The sequence below is a fragment of the Rutidosis leptorrhynchoides genome, chromosome 2 (genome assembly GCF_046630445.1).
Source record: "Rutidosis leptorrhynchoides isolate AG116_Rl617_1_P2 chromosome 2, CSIRO_AGI_Rlap_v1, whole genome shotgun sequence".
In the NCBI taxonomy this organism is placed as follows: Eukaryota; Viridiplantae; Streptophyta; class Magnoliopsida; order Asterales; family Asteraceae; genus Rutidosis; species Rutidosis leptorrhynchoides.
In genome coordinates this window covers 242,503,808-242,517,163 of record NC_092334.1, presented here as the reverse complement: position 1 = coordinate 242,517,163, position 13,356 = coordinate 242,503,808, and positions in this window count along the sequence as shown.

The window sequence follows — 13,356 nt, the reverse complement described above, 5'->3', positions numbered from 1 at the left end:
CGCAACGATAATGTTAAGCGGCTAGAGAAGGCGGCGGGTACGGCTAGGGGTCTCAATTATTTGATGACCAATGAGGAAGCCAAGCAATCTAACGAAGTTGTCTCAGGTACTTTCATGGTTAATTCTAATCCGGCAAGGATACTCTTTGATAGTGGTGCAAACTTGTCGTTTGTGTCACCAAAATTTGTGCCTAAACTTAATAAACTGTTGGCTAAGTTAAGTCGTCCGATAGAAGTTGAAATAGCGGATGGCAAGACGGTGCTAGTGATTGATGTGTGTAAAAATTGTGATGTTGTGTTTGGTGCCGAAAACTTTAAAATTGATCTCGTTCCGATGACATTGGGTGATTTTGATATCGTGGTTGGTATGGATTGGCTCGATCATAATAGAGCCGATATTCCATGCCATGAAAAATCTATTCGTGTGAAAACCCCAAGTGAGGGAGAGTTAATTATTCATGGCGATAAGCGAAGGAGACTTGTGCCGATATGCACTTTTGCACGGACACGTCGTTTCCTTGTTAGTGGTGGCATGGATTTTCTTGCCCATGTTGTTGATACTTGTAATGAGCCACCACCCATTCGTGAAATTTCGGTGGTTAATGAATTTGAAGACGTTTTTCCGGATGAGTAACCGGGGGTTCCGGCGAAAAGACAAGTTGAATTTCGCATTGAGTTGGTTCCGGGGGCTACCCCTATTGCTAAAACTCCTTATCGTTTAGCGCCGACGGAAATGCAAGAGTTGTTAAATCAAACCCAAGAGTTACTTGAAAAGGGTTTTATTCGATCGAGTGCTTCGCCATGGGGCGCTCAGGTTTTATTCGTGAAGAAGAAGGATGGTAGTATGCGGATGTGCGTCGATTATCGGGAGTTGAACAAAGTGACGATCAAGAATCGTTATCCATTGCCTAGGATTGACGATTTGTTTGACCAACTCCAAGGTTAAACATATTTTTCTAAAATCGACCTACGGTCCGGCTATCACCAAATGCGGGTCCGTGAGGAAGATATCGAGAAAACGGCTTTTCGAACGCGTTATGGGCATTTTGAATTCGTAGTTATGCCTTTTGGTCTTACAAATGCACCAGCGGCATTCATGGATCTTATGAACCGAGTGTGCCAACCTATGTTGGACAAGTCAGTTATTGTTTTCATTGACGACATACTTGTCTATTCGAAGAGTATGAAGGAACATGAACATCATTTGCGGTGTGTGTTAAAGACGTTGTAGAAGGAGAAGTTGTATGCTAAATTCTCCAAATGTGAATTTTGGCTAAGGGAAGTTCAATTCCTTGGCCACATTGTGAACAAAGATGGTATTCAAGGAGATCCGGGGAAAATAGAGACGGTGAAGAGTTGGGGACGACCGACTACGCCTACGGAAATCCGAAGTTTTCTCGGATTGGCCGGTTATTATCGTCGGTTTATCCAAGATGTTTCTAAGATCGCTTCTTCATTGACGAGGAAGAACGCGAGATTTAATTGGGAAAATCAGCAAAAAATTGCTTTTCAAATGTTAAAAGAGAAATTGTGCCAAGCTCCGGTGTTAGTGTTGCCGGAAGGTGTGGAAGACATGACGGTTTATTGTGATGCTTCTCTAAATGGGCTCGGGTGTGTTCTAATGCAAAGGGGTAAAGTCATCGCTTATGCCTCTCGACAATTAACGGAACACGAGACGAGATATCCGACTCACGATCTTGAGTTGGCGGCGGTTGTTCATGCGTTGAAAATTTGGCGCCACTACTTGTATGGTGTCAAGAGTACGATTTATTCAGATCATAAGAGTTTGAAACATCTCTTTAACCAACGAGATTTGAATTATCGCCAACGTAGGTGGATGGATGTGGTAAAAGATTATGATTGTGAAATACTTTATCATCCGGGCAAGGCGAATGTGGTCGCGGATACGTTAAGTCAAAAGAGTCATCACCCGGCGTTACGATTGGGATTGTTACGTATGATTATTACTAACTATTTTCTTGTAAAGCTTGGCGAGACTCAAATCGAAGCTTTTGTTAACAATAAGCATGAGGAACGAATCGTGGGACAAACGGAGTTTATTACCTTAGGTCCGCATGGTTTGTTATCTTTTTAAGGAAGGGTGTGGGTGCCTAAAATGGGTGATCATCGACGAGTGCTACTTGATGAATCACATAAGTCAAAGTATTCTATTCATTCGGGCACGACGAAAATGTATCTTGATTTGAGGAAAGAGTATTGGTGGCCGGGCATGAAACGTGATGTTGTTAAGTATGTTGAACAATGCGTCACGTGTTTGCAAGTGAAAGCCGAACACCAAAATCCGTATGGTAAGTTACAACCGTTAGAAATCCCGAAGTGGAAATGGGAGCACATTACCATGGATTTCATTACAAAATTACCAAAGACGGCGAGAACCCAATTTGATTCGCTTTGGGTGATAGTTGATCGATTGACGAAAAGTGCCTTGTTTCTTCCCATTCGGGAAGCAATATCGTCGGAGACCTTGGCAAAGTTGTTCATCAAGGAAGTGATATCGAGACACGGGGTTCCTATATCTATTATTTCGGATCGAGATACCCGTTTTACATCTCGGTTTTGGGAAAAGTTTCATGAAGATATGGGTACACAATTGAAATTGAGCACGACGTATCATCCTCAAACTGATGGTCAAACCGAACGTACGAATCAAACTTTGGAGGATAAGTTACGGGCGTGTATTATTGATTTCGGTGGTAGTTGGGATGAGCACTTACCTTTGGTGGAATTCTCGTACAATAATAGTTATCATACTAGTATCGGGATGCCACCGTACGAGATGCTCTATGGGCGTAGATGTCGAACCCCGATTTGTTGGGGTGAAGTGGGCCAAAGAGAAATCGGGAGTACCGATTTGGTTTTAGAGACGAATCGCAAGATTGAGATGATTCGGACTCATTTGAAAAAGGCGTAAGATTGACAAAAGTCGTATGCCGACAAACGTAGGCGATTGATCGAATTCCAAGGAGGTGACATGGTGATGCTTAAGGTTTCGCCATGGAAAGGTGTTATTCGGTTTCGCAAACGGGGAAAGTTAGCTCCTCGGTTTATTGGTCCTTTTAAAATTTTAGCTCGTGTTGGTGAAGTCACGTATCGTTTGGAATTACCCGAAGAGCTTGCAGGGATCCATAATATATTTCATGTTTCCCATCTCCGTAAGTGTCTTGCGGATAATTCATCTTGGGTACCTTTAGACGAGATTGAGCTAAACAATAAGTTAGAGTATATTGAGGAGCCGATTGCTATACTCGATGAGAAGGTCAAAAAGTTGAGAAATAAAGAGGTGAGAACTTTTAAAGTTCAATGGCATCGTAGTAAAGGTTCCGAGTTTACTTGGGAGCCCGAAGAGTTCGTATTGGTTTACCTTCCCTCTTGTCATGCGGCTTGGATCGCGAGGACGCGCTCCGATTCAAGTGGGGGAGAGTTGTAAGACACTAATATTTATTAAACAGAGAAGTATATAGAGCACATGAAGTGTGGGTGACCTTGTGTATTTAAACAGAGGTCAGAGAGTGATCTGAGCTTGGTGCGCTCAACGCACACATATGGGTGCGCGTGGCGCACTCTTCACTGTAGCCGGATTCTGTTCTTTTAATCAGATATTTTGAAGGGATTTTTAGTAATTTAACTTGTTGACGAGTTTAAGGCCAGTAGGTCAGATCTTGGGGTGTCATTCACTCCATTTCCAGTAACCTTATCCTATCCACTTCAATTTTAGAGAGAGAGAGAGAGTGTGTGATTCTTGTGTGAGAAAGCTGTAACATCCCGCGTTTTTCCGTTAAATTTATTTTTAACACCGTCTTTTTCTTTTAAATAATACCTTTCGTTATTTAAATTCGTAGTTTCCGTTGACTAACGTTCATAATAATTCCGTCATTTAATTATAACATCTCTCGTTAACTTGCGTTTTAAAAATATTCGATCGGTTAAATCCCGCACCCGCTTTGAAACTCGAGGGACCGGAGTTGCCAAATGGGCAAACTAGTTGACTAGGTCAACTAGTCAACCCATTTCATCCATTCCATCATCTCCCTCATCCCTTTTCTCTCCATCTCAAGAACACACACACAAACCCATTCCATTCATTCATCATCTAAATTCAATCTTGGAAGCTCACAACAAATCCGATTACATATTTGGAATCCTCTCTTCATCCTCTACAATTTGATACCAACTTCATCTCGTTTGGGTAACATTTCTAAAACTCTAGATTTCTCTAAATTCGTGTTTTTGATTTGAAATGGTGTTAGTTAGTGTCTATGGCTCGAGTCTAACATGAATATATGTTTGGTTTGCTCGATTTGTTGTTTTTGGAGTAACTAGCATGAACTTGAAATGGGTGTGCTTAATCCTTGATTTTGGATGAGTTAATGTTGTTAGATTGTTAAAGTGCATGTTTTAATTGTGTTACTAGTATCACTAGCTTCGTTTTGATGCGTAGGTTGATTAAGAAAACTTCAAAAACATGAATATTGATTTTGTGATGTTTGACTAGGGTTTGATAGTTCTTGACATGAACTTTTGATGCTTGAATGCCATGGAATGTTAATTGTTAGTGATTAGTTGTAATGTATGCTTAATTACCTTCGAAACGGCATATCGTATGTGTAAATTGGATTCCCGAATCATAAAATACGTTTTACGAACTTGAAACTTTGAAAATAAACCTTTCTTGATCAATTGACGAGTTTTCGGTTATTGTAAATGATGTTTTTGATTGATGAGATGTGGTTAGTTGTATTCCTCGTCAAAATACCTTTTCGACGATATATGATAGGCATTATAAGTGTTTGCGGGTCAAGAATTGGGTTGGAAAAGGTTTTGGTTCGTGCACACTTGGAAAAACTGACCAGAATTCTCTGCCCAGGTAGTGGCGCGGCGCGCCACATCCCCGCGCGGCGCGCAGAATCGCCTGGCCAGATTCTGCTCACTTTGTCACATTTCACGCGAAATGTTTGACTAGCTACCGACCTCCGATTCACATGTAACTTGTTTTAATATACTTGTATATGAATATTTAGCATAGAAAAATAGTCCGGGACCCGACCCGAACATGTTGACTTTTTCGTTGACTTTGACCAAGTTTGACTTTTTGTCAAACTTAACCAATTAATTATGCAATCCTTCTAACATGATTCTATACTTGTATCTTGCATGAAACTTGACAATTTGACTCACATGCTTCATAATCGAGTCGTAACGAGCCATAGGACTAATTGAACATCTTTGACCGTTTGTGTTTACCGTTATTGATATAACCTATATGTTTAGGTCAAGACTAGCGTTGTCTTTGCACGCATTTACTTGTTGAAGTACTTTTATAACTCTCGCTCTCAAGGTGAGATCATAGTCCCACTTTTAATCACTTTTATTCTTTACATCGTGGGCTGAGAAACACATACATTTCACACTTATTTACTTTTCATGCTTTTACATTGTGAACAAATACGAATACAAGGATGCATACGAGTTTGAACAAAAGTCCTCAATCCAATTATCATTAATTCCACTTGCAGGGTGTAAGTGTAAGCGTGTAATTATGTTGTGTGGCCATACGGGTTTAACAAACCCTCATTCAGACGGTTCGCTACCGTTAGTGAATGAAATATAATTTCAACAATGTATAGTGTAAGTTCTAACACTAAATTCAAAATTCAGAGGGAAGATTCGGTTAAGCCTTGATAATTGGGTGCTCGTGATACAAATATTATCTTGGAATGTGAACGATTTTGGTTGAGCAATTCTTAAAGAACCTTGTGGTTCAATACAATTTACTTACTAAACCTATGATTTCACCAACGTTTTCGTTGACAGATTTCTATGTTTTTCTCAGGTCTTGCACGATATGTGATACATGCTTCCGCTCATTATTTGATACTTGCATTGGATGTCGAGTATACATGCTTTTCATGGAGCGTCTTTTGACTTTACTTTAAACCGTGTCGCCTAGATTTCATTTGTACTTATAACCTTGTAACTTAACTTTTGGTTGAACAATTCTTGTAAACTTTGAAACAATCTTTATTTTGAAATGAAGGCGACATATTTTGATCAAACGTTATCTTAAAGACTTATAATCAGGTAATGGGACCCACGTAGCCGACGCCGTCACTTGACGATTTGTCGGGGTCGCTACAAGTGGTATCAGAGCTTTGGTTGTAGGGATTTAGAGTTCATTTGTGTCCACCCCGAGTCATAGGGTACATAGGTGAATCTAGACTACAACCGGCATATAGACTGAAGTAGGAATTACTTGACTATTTGTGCATTTATACTCGAACTCTTCTATCATATCTAACTCGTATTCGATCTTGATCTTACGTTAATAAATTTTGTTGACGCGCCACCTTGACTTTATGAAGTAATGTTAAATGCACATGAGAATCAGGGTAATATAATTTCCGGGATTATATTACGGTGATTCACATGGACGTTCCGACATTATGACATAAAGAATTTAGGGCGAGTCAAGGAAAATTTTCTCTCTATCCTTATTCCATACTCCGGTTAGTATTGTTGAAAATACTAACCAACGATATTCTTGTGTCATGAAGGAACAATGGCTCGTCGACGCGCTCCTCCCGAAACTCCCGAACAAGCCCTCCAACGTATGATAGCCACTGCCGTGGATGCGGCCATGGCCGGTCACTCCTCCAACAACAACAATAACAACCACAACCACAACAACCATGGAGCCGGTAATTCAAACGAGGGTTGCTCCTACAAAACTTTCATGGGGTGCAAACCTCACACCTTCGATGGGACCGGAGGACCGGTTGTGCTCACCCGATGGTTTGAGCAAACAGAAGCCGTTTTTAGCATAAGCGGTTGTCGGGACCAAGACAAAGTCAAATATTCCACCCACACTTTTGCCGGTATCGCCCTCACATGGTGGAATACGTATGTGCTGTCGGTGGGTATCGATGAAGCCCACACACTCTCATGGGCCGACTTAAAGAAAAAGATGATCACCGAATACTTTTTCGGTTGGAAACCGATACCCTCTCCCTCGTATCCATTACCTCATGATTATTTGCACGAATCCCGTAGGTTCCAAATCGACCTCCGTTCCGGTTATCATCAATTGGGGGTTAAGTGAGACGATGTCTCCTGAGTCTTTTCCGAACTCGCAACGTTAGTTGTAAATCCCTCTTAGTACCATTCGATTTATCCAAGGCTCGTCCGTATCCATAAACCTCCTAAACCACGTATGCAAACTTATCTAGACAAATTTGTTATCGTATTTATAGATGAAATCTTAACTTATTTAAGTAAAGAAGGAAAACGAACAACATCATCATCTTACGCTCGAACTTTGAGAAAAGAGCAACTCTATACCAAATTCTCCGAGTGAGAATTTCTGTTAAACGAAGTCAAATTTTCTAGACCATGATGTTAATGGTCAAGGCATTACAATCAATCTCGAAATCAAGCCACACGTGATCATGAAACTCTCTCAACTCAGACTTGTATTCGTAAAATCTTAGAACTCGCCTGTTATCACCGAAGATTCATTTCTGACTTTTCTCGTGTTACCCGACTTTTAAACTCGTTAACTCACTAAGGGAAAACTTTAAACCTCTCCGTGTTCGAACCTTGAGCGTGATTCTTCACACCAACATTTCTAGTTAAAATCGTATAGCAACAGATGGAACTCAAACATGGAAATATTTCTACATGAACGCCGAAAGGCATACTCTCTCGACTCAAAAATTAACGTAACTAAAATTCGTTATTTTGCACGAAGAAGTCGAATACTAAATTGTGGATCCGATCAATTTTCTCGTCATCACGTACCACACTACACACCTCTGATATTTCACCGTTACCGTCTGATATTACTGGAACTTAAGATAACACGCAATCCAATGATACTTCACTCTTCTTTGACTTAATGTCATTGTGTTCCTGATAATCGGCCAACTATTATTCAACCCCGAACTATACAACTACGTGTACTATCTCGTTTCTATTTCAGACTTCAACTTTTGACAACTAGAGGCACGTTATGGCAACCTCGAGATGTAAGCTCATCCTATTCTAAGTCCTCATTTCACCCCTATCTTTATCGCTCGCATTTCCGTTTAAAGAAACTCCTTGTAACTTTTCTCCATGGACAGAGAAATTCCTCATATTACATTAGTATTCGCCACGAGGGTGGATAGCCCTAACGAACACTTACGAACCCTAACTATCTTGTTCAAGCACATCTTAAAGAGATTCTATTCCAACACGGTGTATCTTTGTCAATTATTCCGTATCGAAATACTCGCTTCACTTCTAGAAATCTTGGAGACCCGCTTAGACATGAGTACCACGTACCACCCACAAACCGACGAACCGAGAAAACGAACGATTTATGTCTTGGAAAGACATGTCACAAACTCGTATTGTCACCTTTAGTAGATCACTCTTACAACAGTAGTTACCACTCGTGTGTTCACACGCACTTTCCGAAACCCCATATGACCACTAATGTCATACCCCTGTTCATTTAACCAAAGCATCAACCACCGAAATCTGAACTCCATCAAGAAACAACAATTGAGATCGTTCAAGTCCGAGAAGGGCTCGAGACAACCCATTGTCGCCAGAAGAGTTATACCAAACTTAGAGGAGAACCTCACAAATCCCAGTGTGTAACCGCGTAATATTGAGAACCCGCACCTTGGAAGGGTGTAATCCGTTTCGGGAATCAGGGAAAGTTAAACCCGCGACCTGTTAACCCTTTTGAAACCTTGGGGCGTATTGGAACCGCTCCCTACCGTTTAGAACTTCCGACTCAATTAAGTTTCCGTTTACCCTACATTTCGTGTAACAAACTTAGAAACGTGTCCTGCGGAACAGGAACGTGCAATCCTGCTGGATACATCAACTATCGATGACAAACTTCTCTTCATAGGAAAACCAGTTGAAACTGGGGATCGTAAAAACCGAACCTTAATGCAACGTAAAACCCTGACTATCCAAATTCATGAGAACCCTCAAGAACGTACTTTCACTTATTCATAGCATTGACAACGTAAAGTCTCGAGTAAGAGATATCGACTACTACTTCCAACTAAATTTCGGGACGAAATTTCTTTTGAGTTGTGGATAATGTAACATCCCGCGTTTTTCCGTTAAATTTATTTTTAACACCGTCTTTTTCTTTTAAATAATACCTTTCGTTATTTAAATTCGTAGTTTCCGTTGACTAACGTTCATAATAATTCCGTCATTTAATTATAACATCTCTCGTTAACTTGCGTTTTAAAAATATTCGATCGGTTAAATCCCGCACCCGCTTTGAAACTCGAGGGACCGGAGTTGCCAAATGGGCAAACTAGTTGACTAGGTCAACTAGTCAACCCATTTCATCCATTCCATCATCTCCCTCATCCCTTTTCTCTCCATCTCAAGAACACACACACAAACCCATTCCATTCATTCATCATCTAAATTCAATCTTGGAAGCTCACAACAAATCCGATTACATATTTGGAATCCTCTCTTCATCCTCTACAATTTGATACCAACTTCATCTCGTTTGGGTAACATTTCTAAAACTCTAGATTTCTCTAAATTCGTGTTTTTGATTTGAAATGGTGTTAGTTAGTGTCTATGGCTCGAGTCTAACATGAATATATGTTTGGTTTGCTCGATTTGTTGTTTTTGGAGTAACTAGCATGAACTTGAAATGGGTGTGCTTAATCCTTGATTTTGGATGAGTTAATGTTGTTAGATTGTTAAAGTGCATGTTTTAATTGTGTTACTAGTATCACTAGCTTCGTTTTGATGCGTAGGTTGATTAAGAAAACTTCAAAAACATGAATATTGATTTTGTGATGTTTGACTAGGGTTTGATAGTTCTTGACATGAACTTTTGATGCTTGAATGCCATGGAATGTTAATTGTTAGTGATTAGTTGTAATGTATGCTTAATTACCTTCGAAACGGCATATCGTATGTGTAAATTGGATTCCCGAATCATAAAATACGTTTTACGAACTTGAAACTTTGAAAATAAACCTTTCTTGATCAATTGACGAGTTTACGGTTATTGTAAATGATGTTTTTGATTGATGAGATGTGGTTAGTTGTATTCCTCGTCAAAATACCTTTTCGACGATATATGATAGGCATTATAAGTGTTTGCGGGTCAAGAATTGGGTTGGAAAAGGTTTTGGTTCGTGCACACTTGGAAAAACTGACCAGAATTCTCTGCCCAGGTAGTGGCGCGGCGCGCCACATCCCCGCGCGGCGCGCAGAATCGCCTGGCCAGATTCTACTCACTTTGTCACATTTCACGCGAAATGTTTGACTAGCTACCGACCTCCGATTCACATGAAACTTGTTTTAATATACTTGTATATGAATATTTAGCATAGAAAAATAGTCCGGGACCCGACCCGAACATGTTGACTTTTTCGTTGACTTTGACCAAGTTTGACTTTTTGTCAAACTTAACCAATTAATTATGCAATCCTTCTAACATGATTCTATACTTGTATCTTGCATGAAACTTGACAATTTGACTCACATGCTTCATAATCGAGTCGTAACGAGCCATAGGACTAATTGAACATCTTTGACCGTTTGTGTTTACCGTTATTGATATAACCTATATGTTTAGGTCAAGACTAGCGTTGTCTTTGCACGCATTTACTTGTTGAAGTACTTTTATAACTCTCGCTCTCAAGGTGAGATCATAGTCCCACTTTTAATCACTTTTATTCTTTACATCGTGGGCTGAGAAACACATACATTTCACACTTATTTACTTTTCATGCTTTTACATTGTGAACAAATACGAATACAAGGATGCATACGAGTTTGAACAAAAGTCCTCAATCCAATTATCATTAATTCCACTTGCAGGGTGTAAGTGTAAGCGTGTAATTATGTTGTGTGGCCATACGGGTTTAACAAACCCTCATTCAGACGGTTCGCTACCGTTAGTGAATGAAATATAATTTCAACAATGTATAGTGTAAGTTCTAACACTAAATTCAAAATTCAGAGGGAAGATTCGGTTAAGCCTTGATAATTGGGTGCTCGTGATACAAATATTATCTTGGAATGTGAACGATTTTGGTTGAGCAATTCTTAAAGAACCTTGTGGTTCAATACAATTTACTTACTAAACCTATGATTTCACCAACGTTTTCGTTGACAGATTTCTATGTTTTTCTCAGGTCTTGCACGATATGTGATACATGCTTCCGCTCATTATTTGATACTTGCATTGGATGTCGAGTATACATGCTTTTCATGGAGCGTCTTTTGACTTTACTTTAAACCGTGTCGCCTAGATTTCATTTGTACTTATAACCTTGTAACTTAACTTTTGGTTGAACAATTCTTGTAAACTTTGAAACAATCTTTATTTTGAAATGAAGGCGACATATTTTGGTCAAACGTTATCTTAAAGACTTATAATCAGGTAATGGGACCCACGTAACCGACGCCGTCACTTGACGATTTGTCGGGGTCGCTACAAAAGCTCACGCAAAGGAAGAAGGAGCTAGTTTTGAGTCTTAGCTAGAGTTATAAAGTTGTTCATCTCCTCTCTAGCTACGTTTTGGTTGTAGTGGTATGTTCTAACTTGGATTTCCTTACTTTGATTTATGTATGGGTTAGGGTTTGGGTAAATGAAGAACATAAAACCCATATTTGGTGATTTTGGGTGTTCTTGGGTAAGATCGAGTCATGAGGACTCAAAAATTGCTAACCTAGGGTTTTGAAATGATAAATGAGTTTATGAGTCATAATTGTTTAGTTAATTACTTGCACACCTAGTTAATAAAATGAATGGTTATTATGTGGGTTAGTGGATGACCCGAAATGGGTGTGTTGGCTTTAAAATTGTCAAAAGAGTAACGATTGACCTAGTGGGGAAAAAAGGGTATGAAATACCCTAAATGTGTATTAGTTAGTGTGTTGGACCTTAAGCACTAGCTTTTAGTGGTTAATGATGGTCTTGACCTTAAATGGGCGGTTTTGGTGAAAATGGGACATTTAATGCATTTACGTCATTAAATGCACATGAGTGAATTGTTGGTATTTAGTCCAACTAGTTTGTGTGTTGATTGAAGTACTTATTATATTATGTACTTTGCTTTAAAGCTTGCGGAAGTATAAAACCGTCACCAAATCGTTAAGGTGAGTGGAATGATTATATACGTATGTATATAATGTATTTATTTGTATGCTATGGTATGAACCAAAGAGCCGGTAATGCCATAGTATGTACGATTGTGCTATTATGTGAACCAAAGAGCCGATAGCGTCATAGTACGTGTGTTGTAGTGTGAATCAAAGAGCCGGTAGCACTACAGCACGAGTTGTTAGAGTGTGAACCAAAAAGCCGGTAGCACTTTAACGCGAGTATGACTCGGGTTGTGATGTGAACCAAAGAGCCGGTAGCATCATAACCGATGCGTATGGTGTGAACCAAAGAGCCGGTAGCACCATGACGCGAGAATGGTTAACCATGGTTGTGTATTGTTTTGTAGCATATTGTATTATGTCGATTATATGTTATTGATTACGCTAGTTGCGATTTGTTGGAGATTATTAGCTTTGTACATGAGATGGTATGCTAATTGTATTGCTATCGTGTATGCGGTATATGTGTAAGTGATTGCAAGTAGGTATATTATATATATATGGATATAATTATTGCATTCACTAAGCTTTGCTTACCCTCTCGTTGTTTATCTTTTTATAGGCTCCGACGGAGACAAGGGTAAGGGCATTCGTATGGATTAGAGATCCCGCTTTGTTTGTAGGGGACGCTTTTGGATGTTATAGCTTTTGGGTAGTTTAACCCCCAAACACCATGCTCATAGTATCGTTTGGAATTTAAACTCTTATGGTCGAACTTGTATGTTTTGAACGAAACTCGTAAAACGGTCGATGTGGGCCCCGTTTAGTAAAACTCATTTTATGATTGAATCGTATGAGTTTTTCATATTAGGACATGTTGTGAAAAGCGTTCCGTCTAAAAATGTCGGGAAGTGGGAGATCTTTTAAGGAAAAATGAAAAAAGTGGACAGCGGGCTGCCAGGCCCTGTGCGGGCCGCGCACAGGTGGGGCTGCGCGCCACGCACCCCATCTGGACAGCCCTGTTCAAAAAAAAAAAAAAAATTATTCCTCGTTTTTGGTTGGTTAACGGGTTGGGTTGTTACAGTATAAATACCTAAAATCACAACCGTGGGTTGTTTTGTGCTAACAATTTATCTAAGTGCTAAATTCATCAAAAATCACAAATTGCTAGAAGGAGTTTTTGATCTTGTTTTTCTTATTCTACTTGTATTTATGATCATTTTCATCATCACATGTATCATTACTATAG